The following is a 23,683-nucleotide window of genomic DNA, read 5'->3' as shown; positions in this document are numbered from 1 at the left end:
CATTTGATCCTATCTCCTTTCCCGAGTGTTTGTAAGCCTTTCTTTTGGGGTTCGCAAGATTCCGTTTCCCTTCCCGAAAGGAAATTTCATTTCCTTTCGGGAAGGGAAACGGAATCTTGCGATTTCAATGGGCACCATGAGAGGAATCTTTGGTGCATGTCCCTGCACGTGACGACATGCCATGACTTTTGATGGCTTTGACTTTGGGAAAGATTTTTTCATTTTTTTTTCCAATTTTTTTGAGCATCCATGCCATGACTTTTATATCTTCCCCTCCAAGTTTTGTCTTCCTCCTTGCCTTTTTCCCCAGCTTTTGCAACATCTGGCAGCTTAGTTTTGGCATCTTTTGGTCCTTTGCACTGCTCGGATAGAACCCCGGTCCATTTTCCTGTTGTCACTAAATTGCCCAAATTTCCCAATTTTCTTTTTTTTCTCCTCCAATTGCTATTCCTTTGAAGGTATCTCCATTCCAGCGTCTTTCTAAGTCCTTCTTATCTGTTTTGGCCTTCAGCGCGGACCAATTTTGGCAAGCTTTGCTGCAAGTGCCTGCACTTGATAGCATATGGGTAAGATATTTTACTTTTTTGTTGTTAGTTGTTTTTAGTGATGAAGCCATGTCCCTGATATCTTCCCCTCCCAGTTTTGTCTTCCTCCTTGACTTTTTCCCCTGCTTTTGCAACATCTGGCAGCTTAGTTTTGGCATCTTTTGGTCCTTTGCAATGCCACTCACTTCTTCACAGACCATTTCTTGAAGACTCCTAAACTCCCCATTTTCTATTTTTTTTCAGTTGCATTTCATTTGATCCTATCTCCTTTCCCGAGTGTTTGTAAGCCTTTCTTTTGGGGTTCGCAAGATTCCGTTTCCCTTCCCGAAAGGAAATTTCATTTCCTTTCGGGAAGGGAAACGGAATCTTGCGATTTCAATGGGCACCATGAGAGGAATCTTTGGTGCATGTCCCTGCACGTGACGACATGCCATGACTTTTGATGGCTTTGACTTTGGGAAAGATTTTTTCATTTTTTTTTCCAATTTTTTTGAGCATCCATGCCATGACTTTTATATCTTCCCCTCCAAGTTTTGTCTTCCTCCTTGCCTTTTTCCCCAGCTTTTGCAACATCTGGCAGCTTAGTTTTGGCATCTTTTGGTCCTTTGCACTGCTCGGATAGAACCCCGGTCCATTTTCCTGTTGTCACTAAATTGCCCAAATTTCCCAATTTTCTTTTTTTTCTCCTCCAATTGCTATTCCTTTGAAGGTATCTCCATTCCAGCGTCTTTCTAAGTCCTTCTTATCTGTTTTGGCCTTCAGCGCGGACCAATTTTGGCAAGCTTTGCTGCAAGTGCCTGCACTTGATAGCATATGGGTAAGATATTTTACTTTTTTGTTGTTAGTTTTTTTTAGTGATGAAGCCATGTCCCTGATATCTTCCCCTCCCAGTTTTGTCTTCCTCCTTGACTTTTTCCCCTGCTTTTGCAACATCTGGCAGCTTAGTTTTGGCATCTTTTGGTCCTTTGCAATGCAACTCACTTCTTCACAGACCATTTCTTGAAGACTCCTAAACTCCCCATTTTCTGGTTTTTTTCAGTTGCATTTCATTTGATCCTATCTCCTTTCCCGAGTGTTTGTGAGCCTTTCTTTTGGGGTTCGCAAGATTCCGTTTCCCTTCCCGAAAGGAAATTTCATTTCCTTTCGGGAAGGGAAACGGAATCTTGCGATTTCAATGGGCACCATGAGAGGAATCTTTGGTGCATGTCCCTGCACGTGACGACATGCCATGACTTTTGATGGCTTTGACTTTGGGAAAGATTTTTTCTTTTTTTTTTCCAATTTTTTTGAGCATCCATGCCATGACTTTTATATCTTCCCCTCCAAGTTTTGTCTTCCTCCTTGCCTTTTTCCCCAGCTTTTGCAACATCTGGCAGCTTAGTTTTGGCATCTTTTGGTCCTTTGCACTGCTCTGATTGAACCCCGGTCCATTTTCCTGTTGTCACCAAATTGCCCAAATTTCCCAATTTTCTTTTTTTTCTCCTCCAATTGCTATTCCTTTGAAGGTATCTCCATTCCAGCGTCTTTCTAAGTCCTTCTTATCTGTTTTGGCCTTCAGCGCGGACCAATTTTGGCAAGCTTTGCTGCAAGTGCTTGCACTTGATAGCATATGGGTAAGATATTTTACTTTTTTGTTGCTAGTTTTTTTTAGTGATGAAGCCATGTCCCTGATATCTTCCCCTCCCAGTTTTGTCTTCCTCCTTGACTTTTTCCCCTGCTTTTGCAACATCTGGCAGCTTAGTTTTGGCATCTTTTGGTCCTTTGCACTGCTCTGATAGAACCCCGGTCCATTTTCCTGTTGTCACTAAATTGCCCAAATTTCCCAATTTTCTTTTTTTTCTCCTCCAATTGCTATTCCTTTGAAGGTATCTCCATTCCAGCGTCTTTCTAAGTCCTTCTTATCTGTTTTTGCCTTCAGCGCGGACCAATTTTGGCAAACTTTGCTGCAAGTGCCTGCACTTGATAGCATATGGGTAAGATATTTTTCTTTTTTGTTGTTAGTTGTTTTAATGATGAAGCCATGTCCCTGATATCTTCCCCTCCCAGTTTTGTCTTCCTCCTTGACTTTTTCCCCTGCTTTTGCAACATCTGGCAGCTTAGTTTTGGCACCTTTTGGTCCTTTGCAATGCCACTCACTTCTTCACAGACCATTTCTTGAAGACTCCTAAACTCCCCATTTTCTATTTTTTTTCAGTTGCATTTCATTTGATCCTATCTCCTTTCCCGAGTGTTTGTAAGCCTTTCTTTTGGGGTTCGCAAGATTCCGTTTCCCTTCCCGAAAGGAAATTTCATTTCCTTTCGGGAAGGGAAACGGAATCTTGCGATTTCAATGGGCACCATGAGAGGAATCTTTGGTGCATGTCCCTGCACGTGACGACATGCCATGACTTTTGATGGCTTTGACTTTGGGAAAGATTTTTTCTTTTTTTTTTCCAATTTTTTTGAGCATCCATGCCATGACTTTTATATCTTCCCCTCCAAGTTTTGTCTTCCTCCTTGCCTTTTTCCCCAGCTTTTGCAACATCTGGCAGCTTAGTTTTGGCATCTTTTGGTCCTTTGCACTGCTCGGATAGAACCCCGGTCCATTTTCCTGTTGTCACTAAATTGCCCAAATTTCCCAATTTTCTTTTTTTTCTCCTCCAATTGCTATTCCTTTGAAGGTATCTCCATTCCAGCGTCTTTCTAAGTCCTTCTTATCTGTTTTGGCCTTCAGCGCGGACCAATTTTGGCAAGCTTTGCTGCAAGTGCCTGCACTTGATAGCATATGGGTAAGATATTTTACTTTTTTGTTGTTAGTTGTTTTTAGTGATGAAGCCATGTCCCTGATATCTTCCCCTCCCAGTTTTGTCTTCCTCCTTGACTTTTTCCCCTGCTTTTGCAACATCTGGCAGCTTAGTTTTGGCATCTTTTGGTCCTTTGCAATGCCACTCACTTCTTCACAGACCATTTCTTGAAGACTCCTAAACTCCCCATTTTCTATTTTTTTTCAGTTGCATTTCATTTGATCCTATCTCCTTTCCCGAGTGTTTGTAAGCCTTTCTTTTGGGGTTCGCAAGATTCCGTTTCCCTTCCCGAAAGGAAATTTCATTTCCTTTCGGGAAGGGAAACGGAATCTTGCGATTTCAATGGGCACCATGAGAGGAATCTTTGGTGCATGTCCCTGCACGTGACGACATGCCATGACTTTTGATGGCTTTGACTTTGGGAAAGGAAAGATTTTTTCTTTTTTTTTTCCAATTTTTTTGAGCATCCATGCCATGACTTTTATATCTTCCCCTCCAAGTTTTTTCTTCCTCCTTGCCTTTTTCCCCAGCTTTTGCAACATCTGGCAGCTTAGTTTTGGCATCTTTTGGTCCTTTGCACTGCTCTGACACAACCCCGGTCCATTTTCCTGTTGTCACTAAATTGCCCAAATTTCCCAATTTTCTTTTTTTTCTCCTCCAATTGCTATTCCTTTGAAGGTATCTCCATTCCAGCGTCTTTCTAAGTCCTTCTTATCTGTTTTGGCCTTCAGCGCGGACCAATTTTGCCAAGCTTTGCTGCAAGTGCCTGCACTTGATAGCATATGGGTAAGATATTTTTCTTTTTTGTTGTTAGTTGTTTTAATGATGAAGCCATGTCCCTGATATCTTCCCCTCCCAGTTTTGTCTTCCTCCTTGACTTTTTCCCCTGCTTTTGCAACATCTGGCAGCTTAGTTTTGGCATCTTTTGGTCCTTTGCAATGCCACTCACTTCTTCACAGACCATTTCTTGAAGACTCCTAAACTCCCCATTTTCTGTTTTTTTTCAGTTGCATTTCATTTGATCCTATCTCCTTTCCCGAGTGTTTGTAAGCCTTTCTTTTGGGGTTCGCAAGATTCCGTTTCCCTTCCCGAAAGGAAATTTCATTTCCTTTCGGGAAGGGAAACGGAATCTTGCGATTTCAATGGGCACCATGAGAGGAATCTTTGGTGCATGTCCCTGCACGTGACGACATGCCATGACTTTTGATGGCTTTGACTTTGGGAAAGATTTTTTCATTTTTTTTTCCAATTTTTTTGAGCATCCATGCCATGACTTTTATATCTTCCCCTCCAAGTTTTGTCTTCCTCCTTGCCTTTTTCCCCAGCTTTTGCAACATCTGGCAGCTTAGTTTTGGCATCTTTTGGTCCTTTGCACTGCTCGGATAGAACCCCGGTCCATTTTCCTGTTGTCACTAAATTGCCCAAATTTCCCAATTTTCTTTTTTTTCTCCTCCAATTGCTATTCCTTTGAAGGTATCTCCATTCCAGCGTCTTTCTAAGTCCTTCTTATCTGTTTTGGCCTTCAGCGCGGACCAATTTTGGCAAGCTTTGCTGCAAGTGCCTGCACTTGATAGCATATGGGTAAGATATTTTACTTTTTTGTTGTTAGTTGTTTTTAGTGATGAAGCCATGTCCCTGATATCTTCCCCTCCCAGTTTTGTCTTCCTCCTTGACTTTTTCCCCTGCTTTTGCAACATCTGGCAGCTTAGTTTTGGCATCTTTTCGTCCTTTGCAATGCCACTCACTTCTTCACAGACCATTTCTTGAAGACTCCTAAACTCCCCATTTTCTATTTTTTTTCAGTTGCATTTCATTTGATCCTATCTCCTTTCCCGAGTGTTTGTAAGCCTTTCTTTTGGGGTTCGCAAGATTCCGTTTCCCTTCCCGAAAGGAAATTTCATTTCCTTTCGGGAAGGGAAACGGAATCTTGCGATTTCAATGGGCACCATGAGAGGAATCTTTGGTGCATGTCCCTGCACGTGACGACATGCCATGACTTTTGATGGCTTTGACTTTGGGAAAGGAAAGATTTTTTCTTTTTTTTTTCCAATTTTTTTGAGCATCCATGCCATGACTTTTATATCTTCCCCTCCAAGTTTTGTCTTCCTCCTTGCCTTTTTCCCCAGCTTTTGCAACATCTGGCAGCTTAGTTTTGGCATCTTTTGGTCCTTTGCACTGCTCTGATACAACCCCGGTCCATTTTCCTGTTGTCACTAAATTGCCCAAATTTCCCAATTTTCTTTTTTTTCTCCTCCAATTGCTATTCCTTTGAAGGTATCTCCATTCCAGCGTCTTTCTAAGTCCTTCTTATCTGTTTTGGCCTTCAGCGCGGACCAATTTTGGCAAGCTTTGCTGCAAGTGCCTGCACTTGATAGCATATGGGTAAGATATTTTTCTTTTTTGTTGTTAGTTGTTTTAATGATGAAGCCATGTCCCTGATATCTTCCCCTCCCAGTTTTGTCTTCCTCCTTGACTTTTTCCCCTGCTTTTGCAACATCTGGCAGCTTAGTTTTGGCATCTTTTCGTCCTTTGCACTGCTCTGATAGAACCCCGGTCCATTTTCCTGTTGTCACTAAATTGCCCAAATTTCCCAATTTTCTTTTATTCTCCTCCAATTGCTATTCCTTTGAAGGTATCTCCATTCCAGCGTCTTTCTAAGTCCTTCTTATTTGTTTTGGCCTTCAGCGCGGACCAATTTTGGCAAGCTTTGCTGCAAGTGCCTGCACTTGATAGCATATGGGTTAGATATTTTTCTTTTTTGTTGTTAGTTTTTTTTAGTGATGAAGCCATGTCCCTGATATCTTCCCCTCCCAGTTTTGTCTTCCTCCTTGACTTTTTCCCCTGCTTTTTCAACATCTGGCAGCTTAGTTTTGGCATCTTTTGGTCCTTTGCAATGCAACTCACTTCTTCACAGACCATTTCTTGAAGACTCCTAAACTCCCCATTTTCTGGTTTTTTTCAGTTGCATTTCATTTGATCCTATCTCCTTTCCCGAGTGTTTGTAAGCCTTTCTTTTGGGGTTCGCAAGATTCCGTTTCCCTTCCCGAAAGGAAATTTCATTTCCTTTCGGGGAGGGAAACGGAATCTTGCGATTTCAATGGGCACCATGAGAGGAATCTTTGGTGCATGTCCCTGCACGTGACGACATGCCATGACTTTTGATGGCTTTGACTTTGGGAAAGATTTTTTCTTTTTTTTTTCCAATTTTTTTGAGCATCCATGCCATGACTTTTATATCTTCCCCTCCAAGTTTTGTCTTCCTCCTTGCCTTTTTCCCCAGCTTTTGCAACATCTGGCAGCTTAGTTTTGGCATCTTTTGGTCCTTTGCACTGCTCTGATAGAACCCCGGTCCATTTTCCTGTTGTCACTAAATTGCCCAAATTTCCCAATTTTCTTTTTTTTCTCCTCCAATTGCTATTCCTTTGAAGGTATCTCCATTCCAGCGTCTTTCTAAGTCCTTCTTATCTGTTTTGGCCTTCAGCGCGGACCAATTTTGGCAAGCTTTGCTGCAAGTGCCTGCACTTGATAGCATATGGGTAAGATATTTTACTTTTTTGTTGTTAGTTGTTTTTAGTGATGAAGCCATGTCCCTGATATCTTCCCCTCCCAGTTTTGTCTTCCTCCTTGACTTTTTCCCCTGCTTTTGCAACATCTGGCAGCTTAGTTTTGGCATCTTTTGGTCCTTTGCAATGCAACTCACTTCTTCACAGACCATTTCTTGAAGACTCCTAAACTCCCCATTTTCTGGTTTTTTTCAGTTGCATTTCATTTGATCCTATCTCCTTTCCCGAGTGTTTGTGAGCCTTTCTTTTGGGGTTCGCAAGATTCCGTTTCCCTTCCCGAAAGGAAATTTCATTTCCTTTCGGGAAGGGAAACGGAATCTTGCGATTTCAATGGGCACCATGAGAGGAATCTTTGGTGCATGTCCCTGCACGTGACGACATGCCATGACTTTTGATGGCTTTGACTTTGGGAAAGATTTTTTCTTTTTTTTTTCCAATTTTTTTGAGCATCCATGCCATGACTTTTATATCTTCCCCTCCAAGTTTTGTCTTCCTCCTTGCCTTTTTCCCCAGCTTTTGCAACATCTGGCAGCTTAGTTTTGGCATCTTTTGGTCCTTTGCACTGCTCTGATTGAACCCCGGTCCATTTTCCTGTTGTCACCAAATTGCCCAAATTTCCCAATTTTCTTTTTTTTCTCCTCCAATTGCTATTCCTTTGAAGGTATCTCCATTCCAGCGTCTTTCTAAGTCCTTCTTATCTGTTTTGGCCTTCAGCGCGGACCAATTTTGGCAAGCTTTGCTGCAAGTGCTTGCACTTGATAGCATATGGGTAAGATATTTTACTTTTTTGTTGCTAGTTTTTTTTAGTGATGAAGCCATGTCCCTGATATCTTCCCCTCCCAGTTTTGTCTTCCTCCTTGACTTTTTCCCCTGCTTTTGCAACATCTGGCAGCTTAGTTTTGGCATCTTTTGGTCCTTTGCACTGCTCTGATAGAACCCCGGTCCATTTTCCTGTTGTCACTAAATTGCCCAAATTTCCCAATTTTCTTTTTTTTCTCCTCCAATTGCTATTCCTTTGAAGGTATCTCCATTCCAGCGTCTTTCTAAGTCCTTCTTATCTGTTTTGGCCTTCAGCGCGGACCAATTTTGGCAAACTTTGCTGCAAGTGCCTGCACTTGATAGCATATGGGTAAGATATTTTTCTTTTTTGTTGTTAGTTGTTTTAATGATGAAGCCATGTCCCTGATATCTTCCCCTCCCAGTTTTGTCTTCCTCCTTGACTTTTTCCCCTGCTTTTGCAACATCTGGCAGCTTAGTTTTGGCACCTTTTGGTCCTTTGCAATGCCACTCACTTCTTCACAGACCATTTCTTGAAGACTCCTAAACTCCCCATTTTCTATTTTTTTTCAGTTGCATTTCATTTGATCCTATCTCCTTTCCCGAGTGTTTGTAAGCCTTTCTTTTGGGGTTCGCAAGATTCCGTTTCCCTTCCCGAAAGGAAATTTCATTTCCTTTCGGGAAGGGAAACGGAATCTTGCGATTTCAATGGGCACCATGAGAGGAATCTTTGGTGCATGTCCCTGCACGTGACGACATGCCATGACTTTTGATGGCTTTGACTTTGGGAAAGATTTTTTCTTTTTTTTTTCCAATTTTTTTGAGCATCCATGCCATGACTTTTATATCTTCCCCTCCAAGTTTTGTCTTCCTCCTTGCCTTTTTCCCCAGCTTTTGCAACATCTGGCAGCTTAGTTTTGGCATCTTTTGGTCCTTTGCACTGCTCTGATACAACCCCGGTCCATTTTCCTGTTGTCACTAAATTGCCCAAATTTCCCAATTTTCTTTTTTTTCTCCTCCAATTGCTATTCCTTTGAAGGTATCTCCATTCCAGCGTCTTTCTAAGTCCTTCTTATCTGTTTTGGCCTTCAGCGCGGACCAATTTTGGCAAGCTTTGCTGCAAGTGCCTGCACTTGATAGCATATGGGTAAGATATTTTTCTTTTTTGTTGTTAGTTGTTTTAATGATGAAGCCATGTCCCTGATATCTTCCCCTCCCAGTTTTGTCTTCCTCCTTGACTTTTTCCCCTGCTTTTGCAACATCTGGCAGCTTAGTTTTGGCATCTTTTGGTCCTTTGCAATGCCACTCACTTCTTCACAGACCATTTCTTGAAGACTCCTAAACTCCCCATTTTCTGGTTTTTTTCAGTTGCATTTCATTTGATCCTATCTCCTTTCCCGAGTGTTTGTAAGCCTTTCTTTTGGGGTTCGCAAGATTCCGTTTCCCTTCCCGAAAGGAAATTTCATTTCCTTTCGGGAAGGGAAACGGAATCTTGCGATTTCAATGGGCACCATGAGAGGAATCTTTGGTGCATGTCCCTGCACGTGACGACATGCCATGACTTTTGATGGCTTTGACTTTGGGAAAGATTTTTTCATTTTTTTTTCCAATTTTTTTGAGCATCCATGCCATGACTTTTATATCTTCCCCTCCAAGTTTTGTCTTCCTCCTTGCCTTTTTCCCCAGCTTTTGCAACATCTGGCAGCTTAGTTTTGGCATCTTTTGGTCCTTTGCACTGCTCGGATAGAACCCCGGTCCATTTTCCTGTTGTCACTAAATTGCCCAAATTTCCCAATTTTCTTTTTTTTCTCCTCCAATTGCTATTCCTTTGAAGGTATCTCCATTCCAGCGTCTTTCTAAGTCCTTCTTATCTGTTTTGGCCTTCAGCGCGGACCAATTTTGGCAAGCTTTGCTGCAAGTGCCTGCACTTGATAGCATATGGGTAAGATATTTTACTTTTTTGTTGTTAGTTGTTTTTAGTGATGAAGCCATGTCCCTGATATCTTCCCCTCCCAGTTTTGTCTTCCTCCTTGACTTTTTCCCCTGCTTTTGCAACATCTGGCAGCTTAGTTTTGGCATCTTTTGGTCCTTTGCAATGCCACTCACTTCTTCACAGACCATTTCTTGAAGACTCCTAAACTCCCCATTTTCTATTTTTTTTCAGTTGCATTTCATTTGATCCTATCTCCTTTCCCGAGTGTTTGTAAGCCTTTCTTTTGGGGTTCGCAAGATTCCGTTTCCCTTCCCGAAAGGAAATTTCATTTCCTTTCGGGAAGGGAAACGGAATCTTGCGATTTCAATGGGCACCATGAGAGGAATCTTTGGTGCATGTCCCTGCACGTGACGACATGCCATGACTTTTGATGGCTTTGACTTTGGGAAAGATTTTTTCATTTTTTTTTCCAATTTTTTTGAGCATCCATGCCATGACTTTTATATCTTCCCCTCCAAGTTTTGTCTTCCTCCTTGCCTTTTTCCCCAGCTTTTGCAACATCTGGCAGCTTAGTTTTGGCATCTTTTGGTCCTTTGCACTGCTCGGATAGAACCCCGGTCCATTTTCCTGTTGTCACTAAATTGCCCAAATTTCCCAATTTTCTTTTTTTTCTCCTCCAATTGCTATTCCTTTGAAGGTATCTCCATTCCAGCGTCTTTCTAAGTCCTTCTTATCTGTTTTGGCCTTCAGCGCGGACCAATTTTGGCAAGCTTTGCTGCAAGTGCCTGCACTTGATAGCATATGGGTAAGATATTTTACTTTTTTGTTGTTAGTTTTTTTTAGTGATGAAGCCATGTCCCTGATATCTTCCCCTCCCAGTTTTGTCTTCCTCCTTGACTTTTTCCCCTGCTTTTGCAACATCTGGCAGCTTAGTTTTGGCATCTTTTGGTCCTTTGCAATGCAACTCACTTCTTCACAGACCATTTCTTGAAGACTCCTAAACTCCCCATTTTCTGGTTTTTTTCAGTTGCATTTCATTTGATCCTATCTCCTTTCCCGAGTGTTTGTGAGCCTTTCTTTTGGGGTTCGCAAGATTCCGTTTCCCTTCCCGAAAGGAAATTTCATTTCCTTTCGGGAAGGGAAACGGAATCTTGCGATTTCAATGGGCACCATGAGAGGAATCTTTGGTGCATGTCCCTGCACGTGACGACATGCCATGACTTTTGATGGCTTTGACTTTGGGAAAGATTTTTTCTTTTTTTTTTCCAATTTTTTTGAGCATCCATGCCATGACTTTTATATCTTCCCCTCCAAGTTTTGTCTTCCTCCTTGCCTTTTTCCCCAGCTTTTGCAACATCTGGCAGCTTAGTTTTGGCATCTTTTGGTCCTTTGCACTGCTCTGATTGAACCCCGGTCCATTTTCCTGTTGTCACCAAATTGCCCAAATTTCCCAATTTTCTTTTTTTTCTCCTCCAATTGCTATTCCTTTGAAGGTATCTCCATTCCAGCGTCTTTCTAAGTCCTTCTTATCTGTTTTGGCCTTCAGCGCGGACCAATTTTGGCAAGCTTTGCTGCAAGTGCTTGCACTTGATAGCATATGGGTAAGATATTTTACTTTTTTGTTGCTAGTTTTTTTTAGTGATGAAGCCATGTCCCTGATATCTTCCCCTCCCAGTTTTGTCTTCCTCCTTGACTTTTTCCCCTGCTTTTGCAACATCTGGCAGCTTAGTTTTGGCATCTTTTGGTCCTTTGCACTGCTCTGATAGAACCCCGGTCCATTTTCCTGTTGTCACTAAATTGCCCAAATTTCCCAATTTTCTTTTTTTTCTCCTCCAATTGCTATTCCTTTGAAGGTATCTCCATTCCAGCGTCTTTCTAAGTCCTTCTTATCTGTTTTGGCCTTCAGCGCGGACCAATTTTGGCAAACTTTGCTGCAAGTGCCTGCACTTGATAGCATATGGGTAAGATATTTTTCTTTTTTGTTGTTAGTTGTTTTAATGATGAAGCCATGTCCCTGATATCTTCCCCTCCCAGTTTTGTCTTCCTCCTTGACTTTTTCCCCTGCTTTTGCAACATCTGGCAGCTTAGTTTTGGCACCTTTTGGTCCTTTGCAATGCCACTCACTTCTTCACAGACCATTTCTTGAAGACTCCTAAACTCCCCATTTTCTATTTTTTTTCAGTTGCATTTCATTTGATCCTATCTCCTTTCCCGAGTGTTTGTAAGCCTTTCTTTTGGGGTTCGCAAGATTCCGTTTCCCTTCCCGAAAGGAAATTTCATTTCCTTTCGGGAAGGGAAACGGAATCTTGCGATTTCAATGGGCACCATGAGAGGAATCTTTGGTGCATGTCCCTGCACGTGACGACATGCCATGACTTTTGATGGCTTTGACTTTGGGAAAGATTTTTTCTTTTTTTTTTCCAATTTTTTTGAGCATCCATGCCATGACTTTTATATCTTCCCCTCCAAGTTTTGTCTTCCTCCTTGCCTTTTTCCCCAGCTTTTGCAACATCTGGCAGCTTAGTTTTGGCATCTTTTGGTCCTTTGCACTGCTCTGATACAACCCCGGTCCATTTTCCTGTTGTCACTAAATTGCCCAAATTTCCCAATTTTCTTTTTTTTCTCCTCCAATTGCTATTCCTTTGAAGGTATCTCCATTCCAGCGTCTTTCTAAGTCCTTCTTATCTGTTTTGGCCTTCAGCGCGGACCAATTTTGGCAAGCTTTGCTGCAAGTGCCTGCACTTGATAGCATATGGGTAAGATATTTTTCTTTTTTGTTGTTAGTTGTTTTAATGATGAAGCCATGTCCCTGATATCTTCCCCTCCCAGTTTTGTCTTCCTCCTTGACTTTTTCCCCTGCTTTTGCAACATCTGGCAGCTTAGTTTTGGCATCTTTTGGTCCTTTGCAATGCCACTCACTTCTTCACAGACCATTTCTTGAAGACTCCTAAACTCCCCATTTTCTATTTTTTTTCAGTTGCATTTCATTTGATCCTATCTCCTTTCCCGAGTGTTTGTAAGCCTTTCTTTTGGGGTTCGCAAGATTCCGTTTCCCTTCCCGAAAGGAAATTTCATTTCCTTTCGGGAAGGGAAACGGAATCTTGCGATTTCAATGGGCACCATGAGAGGAATCTTTGGTGCATGTCCCTGCACGTGACGACATGCCATGACTTTTGATGGCTTTGACTTTGGGAAAGATTTTTTCATTTTTTTTTCCAATTTTTTTGAGCATCCATGCCATGACTTTTATATCTTCCCCTCCAAGTTTTGTCTTCCTCCTTGCCTTTTTCCCCAGCTTTTGCAACATCTGGCAGCTTAGTTTTGGCATCTTTTGGTCCTTTGCACTGCTCGGATAGAACCCCGGTCCATTTTCCTGTTGTCACTAAATTGCCCAAATTTCCCAATTTTCTTTTTTTTCTCCTCCAATTGCTATTCCTTTGAAGGTATCTCCATTCCAGCGTCTTTCTAAGTCCTTCTTATCTGTTTTGGCCTTCAGCGCGGACCAATTTTGGCAAGCTTTGCTGCAAGTGCCTGCACTTGATAGCATATGGGTAAGATATTTTACTTTTTTGTTGTTAGTTGTTTTTAGTGATGAAGCCATGTCCCTGATATCTTCCCCTCCCAGTTTTGTCTTCCTCCTTGACTTTTTCCCCTGCTTTTGCAACATCTGGCAGCTTAGTTTTGGCATCTTTTGGTCCTTTGCAATGCCACTCACTTCTTCACAGACCATTTCTTGAAGACTCCTAAACTCCCCATTTTCTATTTTTTTTCAGTTGCATTTCATTTGATCCTATCTCCTTTCCCGAGTGTTTGTAAGCCTTTCTTTTGGGGTTCGCAAGATTCCGTTTCCCTTCCCGAAAGGAAATTTCATTTCCTTTCGGGAAGGGAAACGGAATCTTGCGATTTCAATGGGCACCATGAGAGGAATCTTTGGTGCATGTCCCTGCACGTGACGACATGCCATGACTTTTGATGGCTTTGACTTTGGGAAAGGAAAGATTTTTTCTTTTTTTTTTCCAATTTTTTTGAGCATCCATGCCATGACTTTTATATCTTCCCCTCCAAGTTTTGTCTTCCTCCTTGCCTTTTTCCCCAGCTTTTGCAACATCTGGCAGCTTAGTTTTGGCATCTTTTGGTCCTTTGCACTGCTCTGATACAACCCCGGTCCATTTTCCTGTTGTCACTAAATTGCCCAAATTTCCCAATTTTCTTTTTTTTCTCCTCCAATTGCTATTCCTTTGAAGGTATCTCCATTCCAGCGTCTTTCTAAGTCCTTCTTATCTGTTTTGCCCTTCAGCGCGGACCAATTTTGGCAAGCTTTGCTGCAAGTGCCTGCACTTGATAGCATATGGGTAAGATATTTTTCTTTTTTGTTGTTAGTTGTTTTAATGATGAAGCCATGTCCCTGATATCTTCCCCTCCCAGTTTTGTCTTCCTCCTTGACTTTTTCCCCTGCTTTTGCAACATCTGGCAGCTTAGTTTTGGCATCTTTTGGTCCTTTGCAATGCCACTCACTTCTTCACAGACCATTTCTTGAAGACTCCTAAACTCCCCATTTTCTATTTTTTTTCAGTTGCATTTCATTTGATCCTATCTCCTTTCCCGAGTGTTTGTAAGCCTTTCTTTTGGGGTTCGCAAGATTCCGTTTCCCTTCCCGAAAGGAAATTTCATTTCCTTTCGGGAAGGGAAACGGAATCTTGCGATTTCAATGGGCACCATGAGAGGAATCTTTGGTGCATGTCCCTGCACGTGACGACATGCCATGACTTTTGATGGCTTTGACTTTGGGAAAGATTTTTTCTTTTTTTTTTTCCAATTTTTTTGAGCATCCATGCCATGACTTTTATATCTTCCCCTCCAAGTTTTGTCTTCCTCCTTGCCTTTTTCCCCAGCTTTTGCAACATCTGGCAGCTTAGTTTTGGCATCTTTTGGTCCTTTGCACTGCTCGGATAGAACCCCGGTCCATTTTCCTGTTGTCACTAAATTGCCCAAATTTCCCAATTTTCTTTTTTTTCTCCTCCAATTGCTATTCCTTTGAAGGTATCTCCATTCCAGCGTCTTTCTAAGTCCTTCTTATCTGTTTTGGCCTTCAGCGCGGACCAATTTTGGCAAGCTTTGCTGCAAGTGCCTGCACTTGATAGCATATGGGTAAGATATTTTACTTTTTTGTTGTTAGTTTTTTTTAGTGATGAAGCCATGTCCCTGATATCTTCCCCTCCCAGTTTTGTCTTCCTCCTTGACTTTTTCCCCTGCTTTTGCAACATCTGGCAGCTTAGTTTTGGCATCTTTTGGTCCTTTGCACTGCTCTGATAGAACCCCGGTCCATTTTCCTGTTGTCACTAAATTGCCCAAATTTCCCAATTTTCTTTTTTTTCTCCTCCAATTGCTATTCCTTTGAAGGTATCTCCATTCCAGCGTCTTTCTAAGTCCTTCTTATCTGTTTTGGCCTTCAGCGCGGACCAATTTTGGCAAACTTTGCTGCAAGTGCCTGCACTTGATAGCATATGGGTAAGATATTTTTCTTTTTTGTTGTTAGTTGTTTTAATGATGAAGCCATGTCCCTGATATCTTCCCCTCCCAGTTTTGTCTTCCTCCTTGACTTTTTCCCCTGCTTTTGCAACATCTGGCAGCTTAGTTTTGGCACCTTTTGGTCCTTTGCAATGCCACTCACTTCTTCACAGACCATTTCTTGAAGACTCCTAAACTCCCCATTTTCTATTTTTTTTCAGTTGCATTTCATTTGATCCTATCTCCTTTCCCGAGTGTTTGTAAGCCTTTCTTTTGGGGTTCGCAAGATTCCGTTTCCCTTCCCGAAAGGAAATTTCATTTCCTTTCGGGAAGGGAAACGGAATCTTGCGATTTCAATGGGCACCATGAGAGGAATCTTTGGTGCATGTCCCTGCACGTGACGACATGCCATGACTTTTGATGGCTTTGACTTTGGGAAAGATTTTTTCTTTTTTTTTTCCAATTTTTTTGAGCATCCATGCCATGACTTTTATATCTTCCCCTCCAAGTTTTGTCTTCCTCCTTGCCTTTTTCCCCAGCTTTTGCAACATCTGGCAGCTTAGTTTTGGCATCTTTTGGTCCTTTGCACTGCTCTGATACAACCCCGGTCCATTTTCCTGTTGTCACTAAATTGCCCAAATTTCCCAATTTTCTTTTTTTTCTCCTCCAATTGCTATTCCTTTGAAGGTATCTCCATTCCAGCGTCTTTCTAAGTCCTTCTTATCTGTTTTGGCCTTCAGCGCGGACCAATTTTGGCAAGCTTTGCTGCAAGTGCCTGCACTTGATAGCATATGGGTAAGATATTTTTCTTTTTTGTTGTTAGTTGTTTTAATGATGAAGCCATGTCCCTGATATCTTCCCCTCCCAGTTTTGTCTTCCTCCTTGACTTTTTCCCCTGCTTTTGCAACATCTGGCAGCTTAGTTTTGGCATCTTTTGGTCCTTTGCAATGCCACTCACTTCTTCACAGACCATTTCTTGAAGACTCCTAAACTCCCCATTTTCTATTTTTTTTCAGTTGCATTTCATTTGATCCTATCTCCTTTCCCGAGTGTTTGTAAGCCTTTCTTTTGGGGTTCGCAAGATTCCGTTTCCCTTCCCGAAAGGAAATTTCATTTCCTTTCGGGAAGGGAAACGGAATCTTGCGATTTCAATGGGCACCATGAGAGGAATCTTTGGTGCATGTCCCTGCACGTGACGACATGCCATGACTTTTGATGGCTTTGACTTTGGGAAAGATTTTTTCATTTTTTTTTCCAATTTTTTTGAGCATCCATGCCATGACTTTTATATCTTCCCCTCCAAGTTTTGTCTTCCTCCTTGCCTTTTTCCCCAGCTTTTGCAACATCTGGCAGCTTAGTTTTGGCATCTTTTGGTCCTTTGCACTGCTCGGATAGAACCCCGGTCCATTTTCCTGTTGTCACTAAATTGCCCAAATTTCCCAATTTTCTTTTTTTTCTCCTCCAATTGCTATTCCTTTGAAGGTATCTCCATTCCAGCGTCTTTCTAAGTCCTTCTTATCTGTTTTGGCCTTCAGCGCGGACCAATTTTGGCAAGCTTTGCTGCAAGTGCCTGCACTTGATAGCATATGGGTAAGATATTTTACTTTTTTGTTGTTAGTTGTTTTTAGTGATGAAGCCATGTCCCTGATATCTTCCCCTCCCAGTTTTGTCTTCCTCCTTGACTTTTTCCCCTGCTTTTGCAACATCTGGCAGCTTAGTTTTGGCATCTTTTGGTCCTTTGCAATGCCACTCACTTCTTCACAGACCATTTCTTGAAGACTCCTAAACTCCCCATTTTCTATTTTTTTTCAGTTGCATTTCATTTGATCCTATCTCCTTTCCCGAGTGTTTGTAAGCCTTTCTTTTGGGGTTCGCAAGATTCCGTTTCCCTTCCCGAAAGGAAATTTCATTTCCTTTCGGGAAGGGAAACGGAATCTTGCGATTTCAATGGGCACCATGAGAGGAATCTTTGGTGCATGTCCCTGCACGTGACGACATGCCATGACTTTTGATGGCTTTGACTTTGGGAAAGGAAAGATTTTTTCTTTTTTTTTTCCAATTTTTTTGAGCATCCATGCCATGACTTTTATATCTTCCCCTCCAAGTTTTGTCTTCCTCCTTGCCTTTTTCCCCAGCTTTTGCAACATCTGGCAGCTTAGTTTTGGCATCTTTTGGTCCTTTGCACTGCTCTGATACAACCCCGGTCCATTTTCCTGTTGTCACTAAATTGCCCAAATTTCCCAATTTTCTTTTTTTTCTCCTCCAATTGCTATTCCTTTGAAGGTATCTCCATTCCAGCGTCTTTCTAAGTCCTTCTTATCTGTTTTGCCCTTCAGCGCGGACCAATTTTGGCAAGCTTTGCTGCAAGTGCCTGCACTTGATAGCATATGGGTAAGATATTTTTCTTTTTTGTTGTTAGTTGTTTTAATGATGAAGCCATGTCCCTGATATCTTCCCCTCCCAGTTTTGTCTTCCTCCTTGACTTTTTCCCCTGCTTTTGCAACATCTGGCAGCTTAGTTTTGGCATCTTTTGGTCCTTTGCAATGCCACTCACTTCTTCACAGACCATTTCTTGAAGACTCCTAAACTCCCCATTTTCTATTTTTTTTCAGTTGCATTTCATTTGATCCTATCTCCTTTCCCGAGTGTTTGTAAGCCTTTCTTTTGGGGTTCGCAAGATTCCGTTTCCCTTCCCGAAAGGAAATTTCATTTCCTTTCGGGAAGGGAAACGGAATCTTGCGATTTCAATGGGCACCATGAGAGGAATCTTTGGTGCATGTCCCTGCACGTGACGACATGCCATGACTTTTGATGGCTTTGACTTTGGGAAAGATTTTTTCTTTTTTTTTTTCCAATTTTTTTGAGCATCCATGCCATGACTTTTATATCTTCCCCTCCAAGTTTTGTCTTCCTCCTTGCCTTTTTCCCCAGCTTTTGCAACATCTGGCAGCTTAGTTTTGGCATCTTTTGGTCCTTTGCACTGCTCGGATAGAACCCCGGTCCATTTTCCTGTTGTCACTAAATTGCCCAAATTTCCCAATTTTCTTTTTTTTCTCCTCCAATTGCTATTCCTTTGAAGGTATCTCCATTCCAGCGTCTTTCTAAGTCCTTCTTATCTGTTTTGGCCTTCAGCGCGGACCAATTTTGGCAAGCTTTGCTGCAAGTGCCTGCACTTGATAGCATATGGGTAAGATATTTTACTTTTTTGTTGTTAGTTTTTTTTAGTGATGAAGCCATGTCCCTGATATCTTCCCCTCCCAGTTTTGTCTTCCTCCTTGACTTTTTCCCCTGCTTTTGCAACATCTGGCAGCTTAGTTTTGGCATCTTTTGGTCCTTTGCAATGCCACTCACTTCTTCACAGACCATTTCTTGAAGACTCCTAAACTCCCCATTTTCTATTTTTTTTCAGTTGCATTTCATTTGATCCTATCTCCTTTCCCGAGTGTTTGTAAGCCTTTCTTTTGGGGTTCGCAAGATTCCGTTTCCCTTCCCGAAAGGAAATTTCATTTCCTTTCGGGAAGGGAAACGGAATCTTGCGATTTCAATGGGCACCATGAGAGGAATCTTTGGTGCATGTCCCTGCACGTGACGACATGCCATGACTTTTGATGGCTTTGACTTTGGGAAAGGAAAGATTTTTTCTTTTTTTTTTCCAATTTTTTTGAGCATCCATGCCATGACTTTTATATCTTCCCCTCCAAGTTTTGTCTTCCTCCTTGCCTTTTTCCCCAGCTTTTGCAACATCTGGCAGCTTAGTTTTGGCATCTTTTGGTCCTTTGCACTGCTCTGATACAACCCCGGTCCATTTTCCTGTTGTCACTAAATTGCCCAAATTTCCCAATTTTCTTTTTTTTCTCCTCCAATTGCTATTCCTTTGAAGGTATCTCCATTCCAGCGTCTTTCTAAGTCCTTCTTATCTGTTTTGGCCTTCAGCGCGGACCAATTTTGGCAAGCTTTGCTGCAAGTGCCTTCACTTGATAGCATATGGGTAAGATATTTTTCTTTTTTGTTGTTAGTTGTTTTAATGATGAAGCCATGTCCCTGATATCTTCCCCTCCCAGTTTTGTCTTCCTCCTTGACTTTTTCCCCTGCTTTTGCAACATCTGGCAGCTTAGTTTTGGCATCTTTTGGTCCTTTGCAATGCCACTCACTTCTTCACAGACCATTTCTTGAAGACTCCTAAACTCCCCATTTTCTATTTTTTTTCAGTTGCATTTCATTTGATCCTATCTCCTTTCCCGAGTGTTTGTAAGCCTTTCTTTTGGGGTTCGCAAGATTCCGTTTCCCTTCCCGAAAGGAAATGAAATTTCCTTTCGGGAAGGGAAACGGAATCTTGCGATTTCAATGGGCACCATGAGAGGAATCTTTGGTGCATGTCCCTGCACGTGACGACATGCCATGACTTTTGATGGCTTTGACTTTGGGAAAGATTTTTTCTTTTTTTTTTCCAATTTTTTTGAGCATCCATGCCATGACTTTTATATCTTCCCCTCCAAGTTTTGTCTTCCTCCTTGCCTTTTTCCCCAGCTTTTGCAACATCTGGCAGCTTAGTTTTGGCATCTTTTGGTCCTTTGCACTGCTCTGATACAACCCCGGTCCATTTTCCTGTTGTCACTAAATTGCCCAAATTTCCCAATTTTCTTTTTTTTCTCCTCCAATTGCTATTCCTTTGAAGGTATCTCCATTCCAGCGTCTTTCTAAGTCCTTCTTATCTGTTTTGGCCTTCAGCGCGGACCAATTTTGGCAAGCTTTGCTGCAAGTGCCTGCACTTGATAGCATATGGGTAAGATATTTTTCTTTTTTGTTGTTAGTTGTTTTAATGATGAAGCCATGTCCCTGATATCTTCCCCTCCCAGTTTTGTCTTCCTCCTTGACTTTTTCCCCTGCTTTTGCAACATCTGGCAGCTTAGTTTTGGCATCTTTTGGTCCTTTGCAATGCCACTCACTTCTTCACAGACCATTTCTTGAAGACTCCTAAACTCCCCATTTTCTGGTTTTTTTCAGTTGCATTTCATTTGATCCTATCTCCTTTCCCGAGTGTTTGTAAACCTTTCTTTTGGGGTTCGCAAGATTCCGTTTCCCTTCCCGAAAGGAAATTTCATTTCCTTTCGGGAAGGGAAACGGAATCTTGCGATTTCAATGGGCACCATGAGAGGAATCTTTGGTGCATGTCCCTGCACGTGACGACATGCCATGACTTTTGATGGCTTTGACTTTGGGAAAGATTTTTTCATTTTTTTTTCCAATTTTTTTGAGCATCCATGCCATGACTTTTATATCTTCCCCTCCAAGTTTTGTCTTCCTCCTTGCCTTTTTCCCCAGCTTTTGCAACATCTGGCAGCTTAGTTTTGGCATCTTTTGGTCCTTTGCACTGCTCGGATAGAACCCCGGTCCATTTTCCTGTTGTCACTAAATTGCCCAAATTTCCCAATTTTCTTTTTTTTCTCCTCCAATTGCTATTCCTTTGAAGGTATCTCCATTCCAGCGTCTTTCTAAGTCCTTCTTATCTGTTTTGGCCTTCAGCGCGGACCAATTTTGGCAAGCTTTGCTGCAAGTGCCTGCACTTGATAGCATATGGGTAAGATATTTTACTTTTTTGTTGTTAGTTGTTTTTAGTGATGAAGCCATGTCCCTGATATCTTCCCCTCCCAGTTTTGTCTTCCTCCTTGACTTTTTCCCCTGCTTTTGCAACATCTGGCAGCTTAGTTTTGGCATCTTTTGGTCCTTTGCAATGCCACTCACTTCTTCACAGACCATTTCTTGAAGACTCCTAAACTCCCCATTTTCTATTTTTTTTCAGTTGCATTTCATTTGATCCTATCTCCTTTCCCGAGTGTTTGTAAGCCTTTCTTTTGGGGTTCGCAAGATTCCGTTTCCCTTGCCGAAAGGAAATTTCATTTCCTTTCGGGAAGGGAAACGGAATCTTGCGATTTCAATGGGCACCATGAGAGGAATCTTTGGTGCATGTCCCTGCACGTGACGACATGCCATGACTTCTGATGGCTTTGACTTTGGGAAAGGAAAGATTTTTTCTTTTTTTTTTCCAATTTTTTTGAGCATCCATGCCATGACTTTTATATCTTCCCCTCCAAGTTTTGTCTTCCTCCTTGCCTTTTTCCCCAGCTTTTGCAACATCTGGCAGCTTAGTTTTGGCATCTTTTGGTCCTTTGCACTGCTCTGATAGAACCCCGGTCCATTTTCCTGTTGTCACTAAATTGCCCAAATTTCCCAATTTTCTTTTTTTTCTCCTCCAATTGCTATTCCTTTGAAGGTATCTCCATTCCAGCGTCTTTCTAAGTCCTTCTTATCTGTTTTGGCCTTCAGCGCGGACCAATTTTGGCAAGCTTTGCTGCAAGTGCCTGCACTTGATAGCATATGGGTAAGATATTTTTCTTTTTTGTTGTTAGTTGTTTTAATGATGAAGCCATGTCCCTGATATCTTCCCCTCCCAGTTTTGTCTTCCTCCTTGACTTTTTCCCCTGCTTTTGCAACATCTGGCAGCTTAGTTTTGGCATCTTTTGGTCCTTTGCAATGCCACTCACTTCTTCACAGACCATTTCTTGAAGACTCCTAAACTCCCCATTTTCTATTTTTTTTCAGTTGCATTTCATTTGATCCTATCTCCTTTCCCGAGTGTTTGTAAGCCTTTCTTTTGGGGTTCGCAAGATTCCGTTTCCCTTCCCGAAAGGAAATAAAATTTCCTTTCGGGAAGGGAAACGGAATCTTGCGATTTCAATGGGCACCATGAGAGGAATCTTTGGTGCATGTCCCTGCACGTGACGACATGCCATGACTTCTGATGGCTTTGACTTTGGGAAAGATTTTTTCTTTTTTTTTTCCAATTTTTTTGAGCATCCATGCCATGACTTTTATATCTTCCCCTCCAAGTTTTGTCTTCCTCCTTGCCTTTTTCCCCAGCTTTTGCAACATCTGGCAGCTTAGTTTTGGCATCTTTTGGTCCTTTGCACTGCTCTGATAGAACCCCGGTCCATTTTCCTGTTGTCACTAAATTGCCCAAATTTCCCAATTTTCTTTTTTTTCTCCTCCAATTGCTATTCCTTTGAAGGTATCTCCATTCCAGCGTCTTTCTAAGTCCTTCTTATCTGTTTTGGCCTTCAGCGCGGACCAATTTTGGCAAGCTTTGCTGCAAGTGCCTGCACTTGATAGCATATGGGTAAGATATTTTTCTTTTTTGTTGTTAGTTGTTTTAATGATGAAGCCATGTCCCTGATATCTTCCCCTCCCAGTTTTGTCTTCCTCCTTGACTTTTTCCCCTGCTTTTGCAACATCTGGCAGCTTAGTTTTGGCATCTTTTGGTCCTTTGCAATGCCACTCACTTCTTCACAGACCATTTCTTGAAGACTCCTAAACTCCCCATTTTCTATTTTTTTTCAGTTGCATTTCATTTGATCCTATCTCCTTTCCCGAGTGTTTGTAAGCCTTTCTTTTGGGGTTCGCAAGATTCCGTTTCCCTTCCCGAAAGGAAATTTCATTTCCTTTCGGGAAGGGAAACGGAATCTTGCGATTTCAATGGGCACCATGAGAGGAATCTTTGGTGCATGTCCCTGCACGTGACGACATGCCATGACTTTTGATGGCTTTGACTTTGGGAAAGGAAAGATTTTTTCTTTTTTTTTTCCAATTTTTTTGAGCATCCATGCCATGACTTTTATATCTTCCCCTCCAAGTTTTGTCTTCCTCCTTGCCTTTTTCCCCAGCTTTTGCAACATCTGGCAGCTTAGTTTTGGCATCTTTTGGTCCTTTGCACTGCTCTGATACAACCCCGGTCCATTTTCCTGTTGTCACTAAATTGCCCAAATTTCCCAATTTTCTTTTTTTTCTCCTCCAATTGCTATTCCTTTGAAGGTATCTCCATTCCAGCGTCTTTCTAAGTCCTTCTTATCTGTTTTTGCCTTCAGCGCGGACCAATTTTGGCAAACTTTGCTGCAAGTGCCTGCACTTGATAGCATATGGGTAAGATATTTTACTTTTTTGTTGTTAGTTGTTTTTAGTGATGAAGCCATGTCCCTGATATCTTCCCCTCCCAGTTTTGTCTTCCTCCTTGACTTTTTCCCCTGCTTTTGCAACATCTGGCAGCTTAGTTTTGGCATCTTTTGGTCCTTTGCAATGCCACTCACTTCTTCACAGACCATTTCTTGAAGACTCCTAAACTCCCCATTTTCTATTTTTTTTCAGTTGCATTTCATTTGATCCTATCTCCTTTCCCGAGTGTTTGTAAGCCTTTCTTTTGGGGTTCGCAAGATTCCGTTTCCCTTGCCGAAAGGAAATTTCATTTCCTTTCGGGAAGGGAAACGGAATCTTGCGATTTCAATGGGCACCATGAGAGGAATCTTTGGTGCATGTCCCTGCACGTGACGACATGCCATGACTTCTGATGGCTTTGACTTTGGGAAAGGAAAGATTTTTTCTTTTTTTTTTCCAATTTTTTTGAGCATCCATGCCATGACTTTTATATCTTCCCCTCCAAGTTTTGTCTTCCTCCTTGCCTTTTTCCCCAGCTTTTGCAACATCTGGCAGCTTAGTTTTGGCATCTTTTGGTCCTTTGCACTGCTC

This window comes from Molothrus aeneus, chromosome 1, assembly GCF_037042795.1.
Source record: "Molothrus aeneus isolate 106 chromosome 1, BPBGC_Maene_1.0, whole genome shotgun sequence".
Lineage (NCBI taxonomy): Eukaryota > Metazoa > Chordata > Aves > Passeriformes > Icteridae > Molothrus > Molothrus aeneus.
This window is presented reverse-complemented; position numbering follows the sequence as displayed.